The sequence below is a fragment of the Callorhinus ursinus genome, unplaced genomic scaffold, assembly GCF_003265705.2.
Source record: "Callorhinus ursinus isolate GAN/ISIS: 27379988/994484 unplaced genomic scaffold, GSC_fseal_2.0 scaffold8, whole genome shotgun sequence".
NCBI lineage: Eukaryota > Metazoa > Chordata > Mammalia > Carnivora > Otariidae > Callorhinus > Callorhinus ursinus.
In genome coordinates, this window is record NW_027397070.1 from 38684820 (window position 1) to 38709137 (window position 24318).

The following is a 24318-nucleotide window of genomic DNA, read 5'->3' on the forward strand; positions in this document are numbered from 1 at the left end:
AGTGCCTATAGCAGACACTGAATATTGTTGACTAATGAATAAATGAGGGCAATGAAGGAAAGTCCAAGTAAGGTGACAGTGTGTAAAAGAAGAAACCATTAATTTCATTTAGACTAACATACAAAATGTTATTACTTATATACATATCATCATGTAATAATTAAAATACCAATTATAAATGCTATCTATCATTCATGTATATGGTATTAATTTAAGATACTGTTAAGATACTGTTTTCTCTGTTCCAGTATTCTTTACATCGTAAACATTTTCTTTTGCATAATAGGATTTTCTCATTAATCTTCCAGTACACTATCATATAGACATTTTCCCCTTTTTTATTTTTTTTTTAAAGATTTTATTTATTTATTTGTCAGAGAGAGAGCGAGCACAAGAAGGGGGAGTGGCAGGCAGAGGGAGAAGCAGACTCCCTCCTGAGCAAGGAGCCTGATGTGGGGCTCCATCCCAGGATCCTGGGATCATGACCTGAGCTTACTGAGCCACCCAGGCATCCCATTTTTTCCCCCTTTTTAAAAAGGGAGTTATGATTTAGAACATAGGACTTTGGAATTAAATGTACTTGGGTTCTATAAAAGTTTAGCTCTTCAAGTTATTTAACATGTATCAAAGTTTTTATTTAACTAATGAGAGATCAATCAAGAAGAAGAACTGCTTCCAAGAGTATTTGAGCATAAGGAATTCACCTATTCATTAAGGAAAGGGATGCCATGATAAAATGTCTAAGCTACATAGAAGTCTGGTAACTTTTTTTTTCTTTTTAAGATTTATTTATTTTCGAGAGATGGGGAGGGGCTGAGAGAGAACCTCAAGCAGACTCCTTGCCAAGTGCGGAGACTGATGCGGGGCTCGATTCCATGACCCTGACATCATGATCTGAGCTGAAACCAAGAGTCGGGCACTCAACTGACTGAGCCTCCCAAGCACCCCAGAAGTCTGGGTTAACTTTTAAAAGACAAGGAAGCCATATTTACTTTGGGATTTAATCCTCAGAAAATTTGGAATGTAAAACATTGAGTTCAATTTAAATATCATCATGGTCTTTATCATCATCTCTAGTATCATCAAACTGGATTTCGTCATCATCTCCATCACCAAATGTATATCTCATTGATTTTAGCAGGCTTTGGAAGCTTGCCACATGCTCTCAGATTTATACCTTCATCTGCATTGTAGTTTAAAATTACATTAGCTCTGTTATCCTCATAATCTGTCAGACCAATAAAATGTATGAGGTATTTATTCAAGCCATTTTTCTCAGTTTTCCTTTTATATGACATAATCTCTTCACACCGTCAAGACACATTACTTCTGATTATACATTTCCCAACATTTTGATTACTTGGTTATACTCTTATTCATCCTGTTTACACACCAGCTTTTTTCACTCTTACCCCTGCACCTGTTTTTACCTCCTTTACCTTTGTTCTTGGTCATTACAATCCGTCATGGCATCTTAGTCTCCTTTCCTGTGGTGGTGCTGGCAGCTGTTCTTCCAAAAGGCACATGGGATTACCTAGCATGTTATGCAAAATGGCACTCTGCAGGTGCGGGAGAGTTTTGAGACTGAGCTTTTCTGAGCCACCCTCAGCGGCAGCAAATTTATTTCCCTCCCTCTTCCCTTTCCATGTGTGTTAATGTGTTTAAGGTTTTCTAGGGCAGGTCTAGAGGAAACTTTTATTCTTGTGCTCTCTTAGCCTCACTACTAAGGTGGACCTCTCTTTGGGACTTTACTGAATGTCCCAAGGATTCAGTGAGGACTCTCTATCTTGTTTGTAAGAAGTCTAATGATTCCTGGCCCTCTGTGAGCTCTAGTATCATCAAATAATTTTACTCAGCTTTAGCTACCTGGTAATTTTTCTTTCACAGAACTTGGTTTTGCTTAACCTTATGTGTTTTCACCCTATGCATATATAGGTTGTCATTCAGGTAATTTAAGGGGATCTCTCTCTCTCTCTCTTTTTTAAAATTTAGAAAATAGGTCTTTGCATAACTCTCTCACTTCAGGGACATCCCCCCCCCCCCCCAAATAATTGTTTTGTTTTTGTGGTCTGACTTCTGCCTTTTCAACTTAGCAATGCACTAGATTCTTTTTGGGTTTCCCCTTCAACATACTGTAATCTCAAAAGTGCTTTCAGAGAGAATCCCAGGTAATTATTCTTCCCTGTTCCCTTTCTTCTTCTTCGTCTTCATCGTCTTCATCTCCTTCATCTTCTTCCTCTTCTCCTCCTCCTCCTCCCTTCCTCCCTTCCTCCCTGGAATCAGTTTTGTGTTGCCTGTTGTCCAAAATCAGATACATAGTTTATTCCATTTTCTAGTTGTTTACACTTGGAAGTTACCCTTGTGGTAAAAGTAGAGATCTCTTAACACTTTCAAAATGAGGAATAATATTCTTAGCAAGTGATATGTCCTGCCCATTTCAAATTGTGTTCAAATACCATTATGTGTAAAAATTCACTTTTAAATGTTGCTTAAATTAAATTGATCTTAGTAACAACATTTTTGTTATTATTCCAACATAGCTATAAATAAAAGCTGCTTTGGCTGCTTTTCATCTAATATTAGTTCCCAGTCAACTGATGCATTAAATTAAAGTTGGTGTAACGCTAATGATTTATAATAGCTGATTCTTTTTGGTATTTTTATGCCTCACTGAGGATCACTGGCTGTTTTATGATACTTTTCTTTCTTTCTTTTTTTTTTTTTAAACAGGAATCAGTATAACTAAAAAAAAAAAACCTTAAAATAATTCTTAGTATAGTAACTTTTTAAAAAAGATTTTATTTATTTATGAAAGACCACACGAGTGACAAGGGGGGGGGGAAGGAGAGGCAGAAGCAGACTCCCCGCCGAGTAGGGAGCCTGATGTGGGGCTCAATCCCAGGACCCCTAGATAATGACCTGAGCCAAAGGCAGATGCTTAACCAACTGAGCCACCCAGGCACCCTGGTATAGTAACTTTTTACTAATAAGAATATGTTTTATGTTTCATCCATTGAGGCTCCAGTGAAATATAAGTTTAGTACTGCTCAATTCTTTAAAATTCCTCCAATTAGTTTAAAAACATTGATAATTGGAAGTAGAGTGTAAACATGAACTGTTATGAACTTAACTGAGAATGTCTCATTAAGTTTGGAATTAGGGAAAAAGGATGTGTTTGATAAAGAACAATATACTGAGCTGAATTTCCTTTTTTTTTATAGGATATGAGGTGTTCATGAAAGTGAATGATTCTCATGGTTGATTCTATTGGTGACATGACCTTCATTCATCATTAATGCTTACGGTATTTCAAGTTACTGTACTAGGTGCAAGATTCTTCTTCTGATAGTCATTATGTGTCTATGCTGTTCTTGGAAGAGAGACTTCAAATTCTTAGGAGAGTGTTTGAAAATGAACCAGTAGTAGCACTGTGATTTGTATGTTGTGTACTCAGGCTCAACATAGGCTTATTTATTTATTTATTTGAGTGGGAGAAGGCGGGATTTTCATTTTATTTATTCTTTTAGAGAGGGAGGACACAGCCATTTTTGACTCTGGCATTAGAATTGTACATTGTTAATCTTAGGAAAAAATACTAAAGAAATTTATAGCCATAATTTATATATCTCTCAAAGGATGAGAGTCAGGGTTGTAATTATAGGTGAAAGAACTATAAATTTGTTAGTTCTTACAGATGGCAACAAAATGTCTGATTCTGTTACTTTTTATTATTTCTTTTTTTTTTTAAAGATTTTATTTATTTATTTGACAGAGAGAGACACAGTGAGAGCAGGAACACAAGCAGGGGGAGTGGGAGAGGGAGAAGCCGGCTTCCTGCCGAGCAGGGAGCCTGATGCGGGGCTCCATCCCAGGACCCTGGGATCATGATCTGGGTCGATCCCAGGACCCTGGGATCATGACTGAGTCACTCAGGCAGCCCATGTTACTTTTTATTATTTCTTAAAATATTTTTCCTGATGTCTTTAAAAACTACTGCTTCTAGATATATCCATTGAGTGTGGTGTGGCAAAAAGCTGTTTACTCTTTAATTTTTTGACAGCGGATGTAAAATGCAGACTTCTATTCAAGATCTTTTAGATACTAATGATTATTCAAACTAATGTATGACAGTCACTAGATACATTTGCTAAAGCTGCTTTGGGTTTATCTGTTACTAAAAGAGGTAGGTCTACCTGTAGTGCTGCCTATACAGCATGGATGCACTGCATTTCATCCTCCTCAATTGCTTATCATTGAAACTTATGGATTGTGGTTGTTATTTTGATAGTGTTGTTTTCTTGTAACTCTGCCCCTGAAGAGTAATAATCCCTTGGTCAGTCAAACCATACTGCTTTGATTCATTTGGAGTCAAGACAATAGATCTAGCTGTGAATTTTGGCTCCTGGTTTTGTGACCTTAGGTGAGTTACTTAACCTCTGCTGGTTTATTCTTATAGTATAGTAGTTAATTGAGTAGACTCTAGAGTGTTTGTGAGGATTTGCATCCTGGCTCTGCTACTTTTTTTTTTTTTTTTAAGAGAGAGAGCTAGCAAGTGTGTATGCTCATGCATGCACATGTGTGTGGGGGGGGCAGGGGAAGAAAACCCCAAGCAGACTCCACTGGGGGGGGTGGAGGGAGGGGCCAATCTCAGGACCCTGGGATCATGACCTGGACCAAAATCAAGAGTTGGATGCTTAACTGACTGAGCTACCCAGGTGCCCCATGGCTCTGCTACTTACAAGCTATGTGACTTTGGGCAAGTTACTAACTTTTCTGCCTTCTCATATGTAAATTAGGGATAAAAATAGTATTTATTTATAAAATACTTTAGTAAGCCAGGCACATACTAAGCACTCAATAAATGTTTGCTATTATTATTTTCTATAAAATGAGGACAAAAATAACATAATAGGGTTATTATGAGGCCTGAATGAATAAATAGATCACTTTGCACAGGAACCTACTACATGTTCAGTAAATGAGGTACTATAGTGGGATTAATGATAATTATGATCATGCAGCAGATGTGTCTATGGAATAAGATCCAAGATTTGTAACAAAAGAGACCACACTGGAGCTCCATTGATTTGCTAATTGGTCAAGACACACAGAGTGAGTTGCAGCGTTCTATTAGGTCAATTGTACAAAACAAATCAACTTTTGTATCCCAGTTGGTACACAAGATGTGATAGATGAAAACTCCTATCCAATAAGACTTCAGAATTGTAATCTTATTATACTTGTTGTGGTATCAGTACAGTTGAGGATTGGCCACACTCCACAAATAGCCAAAGAAGTAAAAGTATATATTGGGGAAAGCTTTTATATTAGCTCTGTTGATTAAAGATATGATATAAAATTTCTGCCAGTATCAAGGGTTACTCAGAAGCTGTGAAAAATGGATAGGAACTTGTGATGCAGGCTGCTACTATTCTACCCAACCTTAAATCTGTTTTTCTCTTCTATATTAATTGATCCTCTTTTTTTTTTTTTAGGTAGGTACATTGACACCTTGAAGAAAAGACTATTTCATAGATAAGTGACTAAGTTATGGCAATAAAGATAAAGCAGAAATAGTATGTGTTTTTGTGCTTGTAAAGGTCAGTGACTCCTCTGGAAGAGATCCCATTTTGCCATTCAGTTTCTCCTTTTTGGCCTTTATTGAAGACATAGTAACTAGAGCTTTAGCAAACATTTTGGACTGTGAGGTGATCTTGACGATGGAAGCCAGTCACAGAGAATGGCGGAAGAGAAAGTTAGAAACTTGGGTCCCTGAGGGTCCCTGAGGATACTATGCAACCACCACCTCTACATGGCCTTTCTCTAGATGACTTTTACAGAAGAAAAAATAAACCTCGGGCGCCTGGGTGGCTCAGTTGGTTAAGCGACTGCCTTTGGCTCAGGTCATGATCCTGGAGTCCCGGGATTGAGTCCCACATCGGGCTCCCTGCTCAGCAGGGAGTCTGCTTCTCCCTCTGAACTTCTTCCCTCTCGTGCTCTCTATCTCTCATTCTCTCTCTCTCAAATAAATAAATAATCTTAAAAAAAAAAGAAGAAATAAATCTCAATGTTGTTTAAGCCAAGCTGCTCTTGTGTTGGGGTATTCTGTAATGTGCAGAACCATATCCTTATACTGAGGGGAAGCAGTATAAATAACAAAGCACTACTGAGATTTAATGGTTTGTGTGGGAGGAGTGAAGATTTAAGGAGAATTGGAGGCTAACACTAAATGACTAAGGGAGGGATGCCTGGGTGGCTCAGTCATTAAGCATCTGCTTTCGGCTCAGGTCATGATCCTAGGGTCCTGGGATTGAGCCCCGCGTCAGGCTCCCTGCTCTGCAGGAAGGCTGCTTCTCCCTCTCCCATTCCCCCTGCTTGTGTTCCCTCTCTCACTGTCTCTCTCTCTGTCAAATAAATAAAGTCTTTAAAAAAGAAAAATGACTAAGGGATTGTGGGTCTACTTTGATCATACTGGTGAAATTTTATTAGATTAATAGGAAATAGGAAACTTATTGTACTTAGAATTGTACATTGATTCATGTACCTGTTGGCCATTTGTGTATCGTCTTTGGGAAAATGTATTGAGAGCCTCTGCCCATTTTTTAAATGGATTGTTTGGCTTTTTTCTATTGACTTGTATGAGTTCTTTATATATTTTGGATATTAATCCCTTATCATATATATATCTTACAAACATTTTATCCCATTTCATAGGTTGTCTTTTCATTTTGTTGATGGTTTCCTTTGCTGTACAGCAGTTTTTTTAGTTTGATATAGTCCCATTTGTTTATTTTTGCTCTTGTTGCATTTGCTTTGGTATCAGTCAAAAAAATAATTTCCAAGACTGATTTTGTAAAGGAAGTTACAAGATCTTGTGGTTCAGAATCTATGGGAATAAAGAAAGGCTTAACCCATAGACCTTTATTTACTAATAAATAATCATAGCTTTCGTTTAGCAAGCCCATACTACATACTAGTCACCATGACTAGCACTTTACACAAATACCTCAGTACAAAACTACTACAAATACTCATTTAAACTAGTAAAGTAAATAAGGGTTAATAGTCTCACTCAATCAAAATATTAAAATAATAGCTATAATAATTATAGCCAGTATGTTCTAACTCTACGTGGTTTGAAATGAGTGTTATTAACTAATTTACAAAGAGGTTAAATACTATGGTCACAGTCACAGCTAGAAAGTAGATGAAATGGGCAAACACAGTTGACTATAAACCTCCTTCACTGTTACATTTCTAATGATTATATTGCTGAACGTTACTGAGTGTATCTCTTTGTATAGGTTTTTTTAGTAGTTGCTTTAAGTATTACCTGAAAGATACATAACTTATCACAGTCTACTCACATTGATGTCTTACCAGTTTGAGTGAAATGTAGAAACTTTACCTCTCTGAAGTACCATTACTCTCTCTCACTTACAATATAATTGTCTTAATTTCCCTCTACATGTATTTAAAACCATAACAGGCATTATCAAAACATAATGTAGAAAAGTCAAGAAGAGAAAGGAAATTCTTTCATATTTACCCATGCTTTTGCTCTTTCTGTTGTTCTTTTTTCCTTCTGGGATATATGAAGCAAAAAGAAAACTCAGAACTCACTGCTATGTTATTGCTTTAGTCCCTAGATTATTAGCAGCTCTGCCTTTTCTATCTTTCACAGTCCTCTTGTATTTGTTTTATGTAGAGTGTCCAGGGTTTTTAGCTGTTCTTAGTGGGAGGGATAGGAAGAAGTCTGTCTTTACCATCTTGGAATGGAACGAAAAGTCACTTCACTATTTTAAATGTAAAAAAATTAAGTCAAATGGAATTTGTTTTATCTAGTTTTCCTAACGGTGTGCTATTTGGGAGGAAAAGTTTGAGGCCTTTCAATCTCTGAATTAAATTATACTTGAAATGATCTAGTGATATAGTTGCTTGTCCTTGAGTTAAAAAGTATGTGTGGAAGGAGATTTTCTAGCCTCCCTTGTAATTCTTAAAGTCAGCAGGCTATTCTTAACAGTAACAAAAAAATAGCTATCATTGGTTTTGGTTCTGCCACTTACTGACTTTACAAACTTGGGAAAGTTATTTAATCTCAGTGTGCCTTAATTTCCTCCACTGTAAAATAGGGATAATAGTACTTACATCAGGAGGTTGTTGAGAAGATTAAATAGTATTATAATTGTGAAGTACTGTGAAAAATACCTTGCATTCAGGAAGCACTACATAAATGTAGCTGTTACCATCATTACACTTAGAATGAATGATAGGCCCCTTATGATAGCAATTATTATAATCATTTCAAGGATGAAAAATTCAGGCTCAATCTGCCTTCAGCTCAGGTCATGATCCTGGAGTCCTGGGTTTCAACCCCACATCAGGCTCCCTGCCCAGTAGAGAGGGACTCCAAGAGTCCCTCTTGGAGTCTCTTGGAGACTTCTCTTTTTAGGATATATAAATTATCTCTCTGTCACCCATCTGGCTCACATATTAGTGAATTATTAGCCAATAATATCATCATAATATTCTGCATACATGCAGTAGCAAAGATTAGCCTTTAAAGGGCTTTCATGCCTCTTAGGTGAAGATTGAAATGTGTGTGTATTAAAATATATCCCACTAAATTTTTCTGTAGCATAAAATGTTTATTACACTTTTGAATCTCTCTTGTTCTTTAGAAACAGTTTTAAGTCTGTTTGAATCTGAATTTTTAATCTCTGTTTTTTTAGAAAGCTTTCTCTAGAAAGATTGTGAATCTCTGTTCATTACTTGTATATGACTTAGAATTTTTCAATATATCTGTCTGCCCTTCTTAGCTATGAAATGTAATGTTTTTTAAGTTTTTAATTTTAATTCCAGTATAGTTAAGATAGTGTTATAATTAGTTTCAGGTGTACAATATAATGATTCAGTATTTCTATAGAACTTACACATCATTACTCAGTGCTCATCATGAGAAGTGTACTCTTAATTCCCTTCACCTATTTTACCCCTTCCCCTCAAACAACTCCCCCCTGATATGCTTTATTTTAAATGAACACCCTCAGTTAAAGTTACTACTTTTTCTTCAACAAGAACGTTTTTTACTTGAAGCATATTTCAGAGTACGTGGTTCTAAAAGATATATATAAAACATTCCATCCAAGAAAAATAGAGTATATATTTTCCTCAAATGCACACAGAAGAATCCCCTGGTTAAATCACATAAAAAGAGACATAACAAATATTACAAATTTAAGAAGGCTGAAATCTAATAAATATATTTTCCAGCTATAATGATACAAAACTAAAGATCAACAATAAAAGAAAGCTGGAAAATCTACAACATAAACATTAAATATTTAATATGTGAATATTAACACACTACTGCATAAGCAGTGGGCCAAATAAGAAATCAAACAGCAAATCAAAATATGTGTCAAAACTAAAGAAAAACACGATATTCCAAAACCTACAAGCCGCAGCAAAAGCAGATGTTAGAATGAAATTTATGCTCTGATGCTTGTATTAAGAAAGTTCAAATAAACATTACACCACAAGGAACCAGGAAAAGAAGAAACTTAGCTGAAATTTAGTAGAGGAAGGAAATAACAAAGAAAAATCAGAAATAAAATAGAGACCAGAAAAAAAAAATAACATAACATTGAAAGTAATGATCATTAAAAAAAAACAAACAAACACAAAATTGGCAATGCTTTAACTACATTAACTAAGAAAAAAAAGATTCAAAAACCAAAATGAGAAATAGAAGTGAAAACAATATAACAGTAACCACAGAAATACATAGTGTGATAACAGATTACTATAAACAATAATATAATAAACCCAAATAATTTCTAAGAATGTACAAGTTACCACAATCTAATCATCAATCTTGAATCCAAGAAATAGGAAATCTTAGACCAATAATATGAATGAAAGTTGAATTAGGAATCAAAAAACTTCTAGCACATCGTTTCATTGGTGAATTCTACCAAACATTTAAAAATATAATGACAGTCTTTATCAAAATCTTACAAGCAATGGAATAAAGGGAGCACATTCAAAATCATTCCATGAGGCCGGTACTACCCTGATACCAAAGCAGGGTAAAAATAATACAAGAACAAAAAAGTCTAGTTTGATCTAAGTATTTCTACTCCAACTTGCTTCTGACATCCATAATGTTTCTCCACCATCTCACTTTCAATCTGCAGGTGTCTTAAGGTCTAAAATGAGTTCTTTGTAGGCAGCATATAGGTGGGTCTTGTTTTTTTATCCATTCTGACACTCTGTGTCTTTTGATTGGAGCATTTAGTCCATTTACATTCAAAGTAATTATTATTATCATTATTTTTTTAAGATTTTATTTACTTATTTGACAGAGAGAGAGACAGTGAGAGAGGGAACACAAGCAGGGGGAGTGGGAGAGGGAGAAGCAGGCTTCCCGCTGAGCAGGGAGCCTGACGCGGGGCTTGATCCCAGGACCCTGGGATCATGACCTGAGCTGAAAGCAGACGCTTAACGACTGAGCCACCCAGGCGCCCCAGTAATTATTATTTTTTTAAAAGGTATTTATTCAGAGAGTGTGCGTGGGGGGAGGGCAGGGGGAGGAGAGAGAGAACTCAAGTAGACTCTGCTCTAAGCATGGAGAACATGGGGCTCGATCTCACGACCCTGAAATCATGACCTGAGCCAAAATCTTGAGTTGGATGCTTAACTGACTGAGCCACCCAGGTGCCCCCAAAGTAATTATTCATAGATATGTATTTATTGCTATTTTGTTATTTGTTTTGTTGTTGTTTTTGGAGATTTTCTCTGATCCTTTCTTGTCTTCCATACTTTTGGTCTCTCCTTTAATATTTCTTGCAGGGCTGATTTAGTAGTCATGAACTCCTTCAGTTATTATTTGTGTGGGAAACTCTTTATCCTCTCCTATTCTGAATGATAACCTTGCTGGATAGAGTATTCTTGGCTGCAGATTTTTCCCATTCAGCACTTTGAATGTATCATGCCACTCCCTTCTGGCTTGTTAGGTTTCTGTTGAGAAATCTCCAGTTAGCGTTATGGGTTTTCCCTTGTATGTTATGGACTACTTCTGTCTTGCTGCTTTTAAGATTTTTTTCTTTATCACTATATTTTGCAAGTTTAATTATAATATATCTTGGTGTTGGCCTGCTTTTGTTGATTTTGATGGGAGTTCTCTGTGCCTCGTGGATCTCTATGTCTGTTTCCTTCCCCAGATTAGGGAAGTTTTCTGGTATTATTTCTTGAAATAAATTTTTGGCCCCCTTCTCTCTCTCTTCTTCTGGGACTCCTATAATACAAATGTTACTGAGTTTGATGTAGTCACTGAGTTCTCTAAGCCTATTTTTGTGTTGCATAATTCTTTGTCTTGTTCAGTTTCATTATTTTCCACTATTTTGTCTTCTGGGCTCTGCAGCTTATCATGAGTTGGCTTGAATGCAAGTGTTTGGTTTGAAACTATTTTTGGATATATTTCTTTCTGAGCATCTAGTTTGGATACTTCCTATATATAAAAATAAATGAATAAACATATGAAAATGACTTTGAATCTTAGTTTTAATTCTTCTAAGGCTTGATTTTAATTTTATTTTGCCTAGGATTTTAACTGTAGGTATTAAATAAATAATGCACATGGGTAATATTCATGCATTCAGGTTTTCATTCAATAAATACTAATAAAGGGCTTGGTCTGTTTTAGGCACTGTGCTCTAAGTCCTTGTTCTACTAGTGCATACCTTTTAGTATTGGAAATAAATAAGTCAGTAAGTGTTGTGATAGAGAATAATAGAGGATGGTGAGTGCTTTTTAAAAAAGATAAGGTGTTGCAGCATTTAGGGTCCCAATTTTGTTCTGGAACCTACCCTTAGGGTTAAATCCTGATTAGTCTAAGCCATAATGGTAATCCCATCCCACTTGTCAGTGATTGATTTTGTGAGGCACCGGTGAGTCAGTCTTGGATAATAAGATGTGCAGATCTTCTAGGGGACACTTCTGTCAGTAGTTTCCTGTTCCTTAAAATGAGATGGACTGAAGGTGATTACCAGTTCTTTGGTAATGTGTGTACCATAATTACATGTAGCTGGGATTGAGGCAGCCAACTTGTTAATGAAGAATGCTAGCCTTAGGACAGAAGCTGACATGCCAAGGGGATAGAATAGAAAGATGAAAATAGATTTTTGGAGTGATTAAATAAAACTTCTGTCTACCAAGAAATTAAAATTTCCTTATTTTTAAAGCTATTTTGAGTTAGATTTTCTCTAAGTTGTATCCTAACATGTCATAATTGATACAGTTTATCAGGGACTGTCTCTGAAAAGAGGTGACATTTATTTAAGTAGAGATAAGAATTATAAGAATGAGCCAAAGGAATTACAGTTCAGGTAGAAGGAACAGGAAGAATGATGGTGCCATGATAGGTAAGAACTTGGCAAAAGACTAATATACCTGCTTTCTGATGACCAAGGGAAAAATAGTAGTAACTAATGCAAATCACCATTACATATATTATTTCATGTAATCTTTACAATTATGTGAGGATGTACTGTTATTTCTATTTTATAGTTGGATAAACTGCCCATATATTTATAGCCAGTCATTAATTTGAAATGGTTGCTATTTCTCTATCATGCTGCCAATCAAGTATATATTATGTAATACTGGATAATCAGATAAAATGGTAAGGGTATACATTTTATTTGAATTTTTTAGTATTACTACTTTTCAGCAGTTTTAATCTATTCAGGCCAAAGGTACAGATGCCAAGGCCAGATTTCTGGACCCATTTGAATAGTACAAATTAATTGCATCAGTAAACACAGCCTGGTGTATTATCTTGAATTAAGGTGAGTGAGATACTCCTGATGGAAACCTCATAAATGTGATTATTTGTTTGCACTTCAGAATGAGGAAGATTAATTTCTAAGATATTGGCTGGTTTCAGTGAATTTAAATAGAGTATTTTATGCTTATGTATTCAGGATGCCTAGCATTTTAAATTCATATGTGCATATACTGTGACCTTACTGATAAGCAGTGTGAAAATATGATAGATGACTCTGGAAGTAATGAATGAAAATTGAATTTTATGGTCTTGGTAGGGGCTATATGAAAATTTCCTTTTCTGTCCTCTCCTATTCTCCCTTTTCCCCTCCACTGCCTTCTTGCCTCCCCTTCTACTTTCTTCCTCCCTGCCTTTATTCTACATTTCAGTTTAGTTGGTTACATCAGTGCTTTTACATAAATAAAAGTTGATTTCAACTAGCATTAAAGGGCCATATTTATGATACTCTTTTTGTTTTTTTCTACTTTCTTAAATTAATAAACACATAATTTTATAAACTTCCCTTTTTCCATATGGAGGTTAGACAGTAAGTGGTAGTTTAAATAAATTATAACAGTACTTAATTTAAAAATGAATTTAGATCAAATGGGAAGATATTTAAAGTCTGGGGTATATGTTAATCTAGAATTGAATTCTGTATGTACAGGGCTTTTAAAATATTTGTACTTTCCCCCCCCCCAAGATTTTATTTATTTATTTGAGAGAGAGAGTACACGAGAGAGAGAGAGAGAGAGCATGGGGTTGGGGCGGGGTAGAGGCAGAGGGAGAAGCAGAATCCCCGCCGAGCAGGGAGCCTGACTCAGGGCTCTGTTCCAGCACCCTGAGATCATGACATGAACCGAAGGCAGACACTTAACCAACTGAGCCACTCAGGTGCCCCCCCTAAAAAAAATATTTTCACATTGTAAATGATAACTAGCTTTTCTCCAGAAGTTTTATTTATATTTCCCTTTATCAACCTGGTACATTTAAAATGTAATAGTTACACTTAACTTCTGCTACATTATAGTAGTCATTAATTAAATTTGTTAAATAAATGATTTTCTTTTCTGTTGAATTTTTCATTTCATTTCATCACAGTGAATTACTTCACGAAGTAGTCTGTAATAATGATTTGGTTTTTCCTCTTTCCAGTTAAGAAAGTAAATTCTTCTAAAGATGGTACCTCTCTGAACTATATATTTTATAATGGTAATAACTAGTATATATTTATTATAATTTAGGGAATCATTTGAATATTTGTCATGATTTCTTTTGTTCTGAGAGAAGGTTAGGCTACTAAGAAAACTGAACACAGTTTATGGTTTGTTAATTATATTACTAGTTATTTGAGTTGATTCTTACTGTTTTGAAATGTGTGCAAAATACAATTTTCACATTAACATTTGGATTGAAATTGATTAAATCTATAGAATAATTACCTTTGGAGTTTTTTCATTAAAAAAAAGAATGTACAGTGATTTTGCTGAAAAAAAACTCTTTCGTTGAAACTCAAGATGCAAGCACATAATTTAGCCATTTAATGAATTAGCAGCCTCCAATTATTGACATTCTCAATTACATTCACAAAATGGAGATAGTTTAAACTTTCTCTTAAAATGTTTTTCAACTGTATTGAAACATAATTTACATCAATAAAATGTACCCATATTAAGTGTACAGTTAGATGATTTTTTCTCACATATATACCTTCATGTAGCTGTCATTCCCATTTTTAGTCAGTCATCTGCTTGCTCCCTGGCCCTTTGTATTAGTTTCTTTGTTCTAGAATTTCATATCAGGGTGTATTTTTTTTATCCCTGGTATCTTTAGCCAGACATGTTACTGAGATTCATCCATGTTGTATATATTAATAGTTCGTTCCTTTTTACTGTTGAATAATATCCTACTTATGAATAAGTCACAATTTGTTTATCCATTCATGTGTTAGTAGATACTTGGATTTTTGCGAAATTTTGGCTCTTATAAACAAAGCAATTGTGAACATTCTTGTACAAGTCTTTGTATGAACATATGTTTTCATTTCCCTTGTAAATACTTAAGAATGGAATTGTTGAGTTATATGGCAAATATATATTTAGCTTTTATGAGACTGTCAAACTTTTTTTCCTTTTTTCTTTTTTAGAAAAATTTATGTAAAATCGCTGTTACATCTTCTATAAATGTTTGGTAGAATTCACATATAAAGCCATATGGGCCTGGAGTTTTCTTTTTGGGCAAATTTATAAATATGAATTCAACATCTTTAATGGTTATGAGCCTATACAGCTATTCAGATTGTCTATTTCTTCTTGATTGAGCTTTGGTTATTTCTTTTAAGGAATTTGCCAGTTTCAGGTCTGGCTTCATACTTGTTGACACAAAGTTGTTTACAGTATTCCCTTATTATCTTTTTGTAGCATCTGTAGTGATGCTCCCTCTTCCATTCCTAATATTGGCAACTTATGTCTTATTCCCCCCCCCATTAGTTCAGCTGAAATATTATCAATTTTATAGGTCTATTCAAGGGGCTTGTTTTTGGTTTCATTGTGTTTTTTTCTATTGCTTATCTGTTATATTTCACTGATAGAGTTTACAGTTTGAATCTTTTACCTGTTTCACCAAACTTTCAAATACTGTCATACCTCTTAAAAGATAATGTAGGAACTTTAAAATAATACCATTCCCTTTTCTGCCTGCCATCCTTTATTAATGTATGACAAACATATGGCATTGTTACACGTCCCGTAATACTTTGTCATTACTTTAAAGATTCAAATTTATTTTAGAAGAAATTAAAATGAGGTTTCATTTATACTTACCATCCATTTTAATATGTCTGTTTAGATCCATTGTTTATATTCACATTTCCATCTACAATCAGCCTGATAAGCATCCTTTTACATATACCCTGTGGTATCTGCTGCCAACAAGTTCTTTCAGCTTTTGTTTACTGAAAATGTACTTGTTTTGCCTTTAATCTTAAAAAAAACCACAACTTTTTATTTTGGACTAATTTTAGAATTACAGAAAATTTGCAAAGACTTTGCCAGTTTTCCCATCTTACACAGCCATGGTAATTTGTCAAAACTAATAAATTAACATTGGTACAATATTATTAACTAAATATTACTACAGATCATAATGGATTTCACCAGTTTTCTCACACTGTCCCTTTCTCTTCTAAGATCCAATCCAGGATACCATGTTGCATATAGTCATTATATCTCCTTGGTCTTCTCAAATCTTTGACAGTTTCTTGGTGGTTTCATGTTTTTATTATGACCTTGATAGTTTTGAAGAGTACATTCAGGTCAGTTTGGGTTTATCTAGTATCTTTCTCATTATTAGAATGGATTACGGGTTTACAGATGAATACCATAAAGATGATGTACCCTTCTTCATTACCATTTAGAATTGTTCCATCACTGTAAAAATTTCCCCTGCAGCCCCTTTGTAATTTGCCTCTCCTTGCATCTTCAATCCTTAGCTACTGCTGATCCATTTTTCATCCTACTTTTCCATCTTTCATAATGTTAAATAAATGAGTCACACAATGTGCAGCTTTTGATTCTGGCTTCTTTCACTTAGCAAAATATATTAAAGATTCATCCATTTTATTGTGTGGGTCAGTAGCTCGTTCCTTTTTATTGCTGAGTAGTATTCCATTGTTTTTGACATATTAGAGTTAAATTCATTCACCTATTAAAGGCTATCTCAATTTTTTCCCAGTTTTTGCCTATTATATATAAAGCTGCTATAAACATTTAAGTATCAGTTTTTGTGAGAACATAAGCTTTCATTTCTCTTGGGTTGATACCTAAGAGTGGCAGTCTTGGGTAAGTGTATTTTTAACTTTGAATCCTAAAACTAAAACTTCTTTAAAAGATAGGAGAAAATATATGGGACCTTGGATTTGGGATTGAATTTTTAGGTATAATACCAAACCACAATTATGAAAAAAAAAGAAATCATATTTCATCAAAAAATTTAAAATTTTCTTGTGTGCAAGACACTGTTAAAAGAGTGAAAAGGTAAGTCACAGACTTGGAGAAAATATTTGAAAAATCACTTATCTGATAAAAGATTTGTATCTAGGATATGTAAAGAACTCTCAAATCTCAACAGTAAACAAATAATCTAAAATAAAAATGGCAAAAGATCACAGTAGACACTTCACCAAAGAAGATATATGGATGGCAAATAAGCACAAGAAAAGAAAATCACTTGCTTAATGTCATTTGTTATTAAGGAAACTGAGTGCAGATTGAAACTACATCAAGATACCACTCTATAGCTATTTTAATTGCTTTAAAAAATTAACAATACCAAATGCTGGAGAGATTGTGGAGTAACAGGAATTCTCATTCATTGCTGGTGATAACTCAGAATGAGCATCCACTTTGGAGTACAGTGTGGCCTTTTTTTTTTTTTTATAGACATTTTCCTTAGGACACAATAGTACCACTTCTAGGTATTTACTCAAGTTAAGTGAAAACTTAAGTTCATAGAAAACTTTTATTTTTGAAAATATTTTCACTGGATAGCAAAGTGTAGTTTTGCCTTTTTTTTTTTTGAATTTTAGCAACTTTAAAAGATGTTCCATTGTCCACTAGCTTGTACTTTTTTCTGAGCCCCTGAAATTATTTTTACCATGTATTTTTTTCCATGACTATTTTTCCCCTCTAAATTGTGATATTATTTGTATTTTAAAATACGTTGGAAATTCTGCATATGCCTGACTAAGCTTATTTTCAGTGTACATTACTTTAAGTTTGATGACAGGTTTTGTTCTGAGAAGTTCTTTTTCAAGCTGAATGTCAAAATGGGGAAATGCCGATAGATTCTAACTGGCCCTGAAGCTAATGATGTAGATTGCTTTCTTGCTAATGATGATGGATGACTTTTATTTGAGTTTTATCACCTAAACAAATTTTCAGTTCATGATCATGGTTACTATATGGTGATACAGCTGTGGGGAAAGCTGTAAAATACCATAATATCTAAAGATAAGTGCATTTGTCACCATAGTTATAATTTTCTTTTTCTTGTGATGAGGGTATTTTTTTATTACTGTCTTCAAGTCCATTGAACTTTTCTTCTGTAGTATCTAATCTGCTCTTTAATTCTTTCCAGAGAATTTAAAAAGTTTCAGATTTTTTTTACTTATAGAAGTTGCATTTTAGTTGTAGTTTTTATTTCTTTTTTCAGTATAGTGATTTTTTAACTTAAATCTTAGTATATATTTTTAGTAGTTGTTTTGTCTGCCTTCATCATCTCTGTCTTAGGGGTTTGCTTTAAATTGACTGATTTTCTTCTTGGTTCTGAGTCACATTTTTCTCCTTTTTGACATCATGGTAAAACACAGTTTTTGGGAGGTAAAAATAATTTATAATTTATTAAACCATATTTCTGTGGGTGGGCAATTATGGTTTTTTCCAGTTTGGAGCTATTGCAAAAACTGTTGTAATGAGTAGCCTTGTAAAATGCATTTTGTTCATATGTTAAGACACATCTTAGTATAAATTGCTGCTAGTGGAATTTCTCATCAAAGGACATGTTTTTACGGAAATACTTGGTGTATAATGCCATATTTCCCTTTGCATAGTGTATAAGTGTATACATACTTGTATTAGTTAAATAAGTGCTGAATTATTTTTGAGTTTAGAACACCACCCTCTTATAAACATGGTTCATAGTGGAACAAGTCTTTGTTCTGACTCTTAGTTAGTTCTATAGAATATTTTTATATACTCATCTTTTGCCCTTAACATTAAAGTGAAGCCACTAGAATGTGATTCTTGGAAACATCATTTGCACATAGATGCTAAAGGAAGTCGGTATTGGTCATTTTCTTATTGTTAGATACATGAACAGTCAATTTGACAGTGTTATAAATGGTACTGCATTTGTTGTTGTTTTTCACAGAATGATTAAACTAGTTCTGTTTTTAAGAAATTAATTACTTGGTATAGTTTATAGTCAGTTTCTCACTGTATCACTCAGTATGTTAGTTGCTGCAAGAAGAAGCTTTTTTGAGGTTGTTTCTGTGGAATTACTTCCCTTTGCAATTAGAATCCACTGGAATAGTACCTCTTGAGGGCAGAGCTTCTCATTTGTCTTATTCACTGCTACAACTCCAGTGCCTAAGACAGTGTCTTTTATATGATAGGGACTTACTAAGTATTTTTTGAATGAATGAGTGATTGAATCATGGTGCTTTATAGAATTAGGTAAAGTACATGGTAAATTTGTTCCACTTGTTCTCCATTTCAAATGTTGATTAGAACCATGCTATATATTTTAAAATAAATAATGTGTAAATGGCTACACTGAGTGAAGTAACTTATTTAGAAGGTAAACTACTCACGCCATCTCTCAAATGTGCTCCTTTCTTTACTGCAGCTGTGAAACTTTCCCCTATCTTCCCAAGATACTAAATTCTCTCCTCTCAGAAATCCCAGAGTAGTCATTTATATCAGATATCTTTTGTTCATCCTTTCTGTTTTGTATTTTGAATTACAATTTCATTTTTGTCCTATTTTATCTCCACTATGGATTTTTTATACTTATTTTTATTTTCTAAATTATGTGTTGCTCTGGGGAAATGTTGGCTGACAATGAGATGATGGAAATGTTCTATATCTGCACCTTCATAATGGCAGCCATAGGCACAAGTGGCTATTGAACATTTGAAATGTGGCTATTGTGACTGAGGATAAATTTTTAATGTTAATTCTAGTTTAAGTAGTTGCATGTGGCTAGTGACTATTGAAGAAGACAGTGCAGCTCTAGGGCTTACAATTTACATTTTTAAGTTACCAGTCTAATGTGCAGTGAGAACTTTACAACAGTGTTCTTCCATTTCCTCCCTCCTCTCCTTTTGTGTTTTGTCATCGGATATTCTACAGATATATAAACCTAGTGATACATTATTGCTATTCTTGAGTTAGACATTATTAAGTTAAGGGAAAATATGTCTTTATTTTCTTTAGATTTTTACCATTTCTGGTGCTGTTTCTTTGTGTAGATCCAAATTTCTATGTGGTATCATACTTCAGCTTGAAGGATTTCATTTAACTTTTTTGTGTGTGTGTGTGTGCGGTTTTGCTGGCACAGAGTATTTTTCAGCCTTTTTTTTCCCCCCTGGAAACTATTTTTGAAGATATTTTCACTGGTTATAAGTTGACACTCTCCCCACTCCCATCCCCCCCACCCAAAAAGTTGTTGCTTCATTGTCTTCTGGCTAACATTGTTCTGATAAGAAATGTGTTCTCATTCTTTGTTTGCTTGTATGTAATTTTTCCCCCAGTGACCTGTAAGATTTTCACTTTGTTTTCAGCAGCTTTGCCTACATTTTAAATTTATCCTTCTAGCAGTTCTCTGCATTTCTTGGATTTGTGTTTTATCATTCATTGATTTTAGAAAATACATTTTCTGCATCATTATCTCTCTTTTTCTGTAACTCCAGTTACATATGTGTTAAATCATTTGATAATCAGTGCTCCCACAGATTTTGAATTCCTTCTTTTTTTTCCCCAGTTTTTTTTTCTTCTTTGAGTTTTATTTTGAATAATATCTAACGACCTCTTGTCATGTTTGCTGATTAATTTTAATTTTTGTCCAGTTTTCTGATAAGCCTGTTAAAGGTCATCTGATATTTTATTTTTGTTAATTTGGTATTTTATCTGCTGAATCCTCCATCTATTCATATATGTTGTCCATACTTATCTTAGATTTTTTAATATATTATAATTATTCTGAATTTTCTGTCTGATAGTTCTAACATCTAGTTCATTTATGGGTCTGGTTCTGATGTTTGCTTTATCTCTTGAAAATGGTTTGTTATATCTTGCTTTTTTTATGTGTCTCATGATTTTTTGTTGCATGCCATACATAAGTACAGAGCTGTAAAGACTGAGGTCAGTAGTACTTATGCCCAGAAATAGGTATTTTTCCTTTTGAGGCTGTTTGTTTATGTATGGATGTGGAGTGAGTCATTCCAGTCAGTGATTAAGTTGGGTTTGTTTCGTTGTTGTTTTTGCAGTTGTTCACTGAGTCAGAGACTTAAAATTCTTGGAGTAGTGGAATGCTGTTACCTCATTCTTAGTGTGGGGCCTGGAGTGCTAAGATTGCTCAATATTCTAGTTCATCCTTACTAACCCTTTCCATGTCTTTGGATGGCTGCATCACAAGATAATCTCTATCAATGTTCTTTGTAATTTTTGATTACTTGGAGAGTGTGATGTTTATTTTGTTGTCTTTCTTGAAAGAATGTTGACTTTTGGTAGGCATTTAGTTTACTTTTAGATCTCCTTGATCCTTTTGTAGCTTGTTTTTAAGTTTTGTTATAGCTTTTGTAAGCCTCTTCTTAATTCTATGGCTAGAGTCATTAAACTCTGGCTTATGAGCTATCTGTAGCCTATTTTTGTATAGCTTTTGAGCTAAGAATGGATTTTACATTTTTAAAGGGCTGTAAAGAGAAAAATAAAAACAAAAAATATGTGATAGAGGCTGTATGTGTCTCACATAGCTTATGGTATTTATTATCCTGCTCTCTAGAGAAAATATTCTGATCCCTAGTCTAGGGCTTACTTAACCCTAACTTCTTTTTTTTCTTAATTAATTTATTTTTTAAAATTATTAATATATAATCTGTTTCAGGGGTACAGGTCTGTGATTCATCAGTCTTACACAACACACAGCACTCACCACAGCACATACCTTCCCCAGTGTCCATCACCCAGCCACCCCATCTCCCCATCCCTGACCCCTCCAGCAACCCTCAGTTTGTTTCCTGAGATTAAGACTCTCTTATGGCTTGTCTCCCTCTCTGGTTTTGTCTTGTTTCATTTTTTTCCTCTTTTCCCCTATAATTCTCTGCCTTGTTTCTTAAATTGCGCATATCAGTGAGAACATATGATAATTGTCTTTCTCTGATTGACTTATTTCGCTTAGTTTAATACTCTCTAGTTCCATCCATGTTGTTGCAAATGGCAAGATGTCAGTATTTGATGGCTGTGTAATATTCCATTGTGTGTGTGTGTTTTATTTCTTGGCTTCCTACTGAATGCACCAGGTTTTCTATGTGGCATTTCATTGTTTTTGGTTGGAACTCATAGATTTTCCCCTTTATAGACTCTCTGAGAGATACTTTTCAGTTACCTAGTATTTAATTTTTCTTTTCTTGATAATTATTCTTTGCCAGCCTCATGAAATCTTTTTTTTTTTAAAAAGATTTTATTTATTTGACAGAGAGAGACACAATGAGAGAGGGAACACGAGTAGGGGGAGTGGGAGAGGGAGAAGCAGGCTTCCCGCTGAGCAGGGAGCCCGATGTGGGGCTCGAACCCAGGACCCTGGGATCATGACCTGAGCCGAAGGCAGACGCTTAACGACTGAGCCACCCAGGCGCCCCTAGCCTCAGGAAGTCTTATGCATGCAGAGCTTAGTATCCTGTACACATTTTTGGATCCTTTTCTCTGGGCAGCTCCCTTCCCTTCAGTATACTGACTTGTAGATTCTCTCCCCCTTAAACTTCTTAAACTTTAGTCTCTAACTTATCACTTCAGGAAGACAGCTGTGCTTTGCCTGGGTTCTCCACTTTTGTTGGGGGTTCAGTAAATTTTAGGCAGAAAGCTAGAGTGAGTATAGGACTTAACCTTTGATTGTTAACCTTATCTCAGACATCACAATCTTGTCTGGCTATTGCTCAATCTGAAAACCTGAAAACAGGTTTTCTAAATATTTAAGTTTTCTAGTTTATATGTGAGGGCAAGTCTAGTACCAGTTGTTCTGTCATAGTTAAAAGTAGAACTCTGGTTAGCAAACATTAATAAAAATGCCTTTAGACTTCTAATATAGCATTAATCTAATATTTATTGAATTGCTTATTTGCTCTAAATTGAGTTTAGTTTTATAGTATTTGTAATATATGTTAGCAGGATGTATAAGAAAATGTGATTAAGATTAAAATCTGTCTGGTATCTTGAATGCTGGCTCTGTGCCTTAGACTTTGTACAACTTGCTGGGAACAGAAAGAGTAACACATGAACTGAAGACCAGGGACTCAGCCCCAGTGAGAAGTAGGCATGTATACTAATTATCGTTACATAACAAATCACCCTAAGACTAAGTGATTTAAAACAGTTATCTGTTGGTCAAGAATCTGGGCATGGCTTAGCTAGATCTTCTGGCTATGATCTTTCAAGAGCCTGAAATCAAAATGTGGACCAAGTTTCAGTCACATTCAAGGCGACTGTGCAGAATCCATTTCCAAACTTACTCACATGGTTGTTGGCAGATTCTGCTCCATTCCACATGGGCCTTTTTATATAGGAGTATCAGAGTAACAAGAGGAGAGAATAGGAGCAAGATAGAAATATCAGTCTTTTGTAAACTTATCTCAGAAGTGAAATCATATTACTTTTGCTGTATTCTATTTACAAAGCAAGTCACTAGGTCCAGCCCACACTCAGGAGGAGTAGATTACACAGGGCATGAGTACAGGACACAGGGATCATTGGCAGCCATTTTAGAAACTGCCTATAATAATATGTGGTATATAAATTAAACAAAATATTATTATAAATGGGTCTATAAAATAACCTAACAGCATTAATATATGTAGCATAATAATAATTTGCTAGTGGTATGCTAACTGCTTCCTATAGATTATTTTATCTAAGCTTTTTCTAGTATTCTGTGGGAGAGGTAGTATGTATTATATCCATTTTACAGATAAAGAAATTGAACTTTGGTAAGGTTACTTTGCTGTGATGTAGCAGAAGGAAGATTCTAGTCCAGGCTTTGCCTACTCTATTACCCATATTTTTATTTATTTATTTATTTATTTATTTTTAAAGATTTTTATTTATTTGTTTGAGAGAGAGAGAGAATGAGAGATAGAAAGCACGAGAGGGAAGAGGGTCAGAGGGAGAAGCAGACTCCCTGCTAAGCAGGAAGCCCGATGTGGGACTAGATCCCGGGACTCCAGGATCATGACCTGAGCCGAAGGCAGTCGCTTAACCAACTGAGCCACCCAGGCGCCCTCTACTACCCATATTTTTAATCTCCATATCTTGTCAGCATTAAAATACTATTACCTTTTATTGAGCACCTCTTATGTGCCATGCATTATAGTAAGTACATTATTTATTAACATCATTTGAGCCTCACAGTAACTTTATTAAAGCTCTCAGTTTTATTGATTATATACTTTAGCTTTAGCTTTCAGATTCAAGAAATTACTTTGAAAAATTACATATATTTTTTTGTTTCAGAGACATTAAGCAAATACAACCCAAAGAATCTCTGTAAATACAAAAAAAAAATCATTTATTTAATGAAACCTACTTAATGAAACCTATTTAAATGAAACCTACTACCTTAAAAAAAAGTGGTATTCACTAACTAAATAAATTTGTGGAAGGAAACCTGACACATTTCAATCCATTTAATATTCTGCTATATATATATATATATATATA

At 34.6% G+C, this 24318-nt stretch overlaps 1 protein-coding gene and 1 pseudogene across 19 annotated transcripts in view; one reads left to right on the forward strand and one right to left on the reverse strand.

Moving 5' to 3' along the window:
* The window catches only part of FUT8 (fucosyltransferase 8), a 346719-nt gene that overhangs the window by 142591 nt on the left and 179810 nt on the right, over window positions 1-24318 (forward strand). For 12 of the 19 annotated variants that reach the window (XM_025869873.2, XM_025869870.2, XM_025869869.2 and 9 more), the window contains one exon: window positions 3222-3304. The exons of 6 other annotated variants lie outside the window; for them this stretch is intronic. The gene's annotated coding sequence lies outside the window, so the exon portion shown is untranslated. Of the gene's footprint in view, window positions 1-3221; window positions 3327-24318 lie in introns of all 19 variants that reach the window. One more of the 19 variants, XM_025869875.2, reaches the window with a different exon arrangement.
* On the reverse strand, window positions 1043-1455 carry LOC112822290 (eukaryotic translation initiation factor 1A, X-chromosomal-like; annotated as a pseudogene).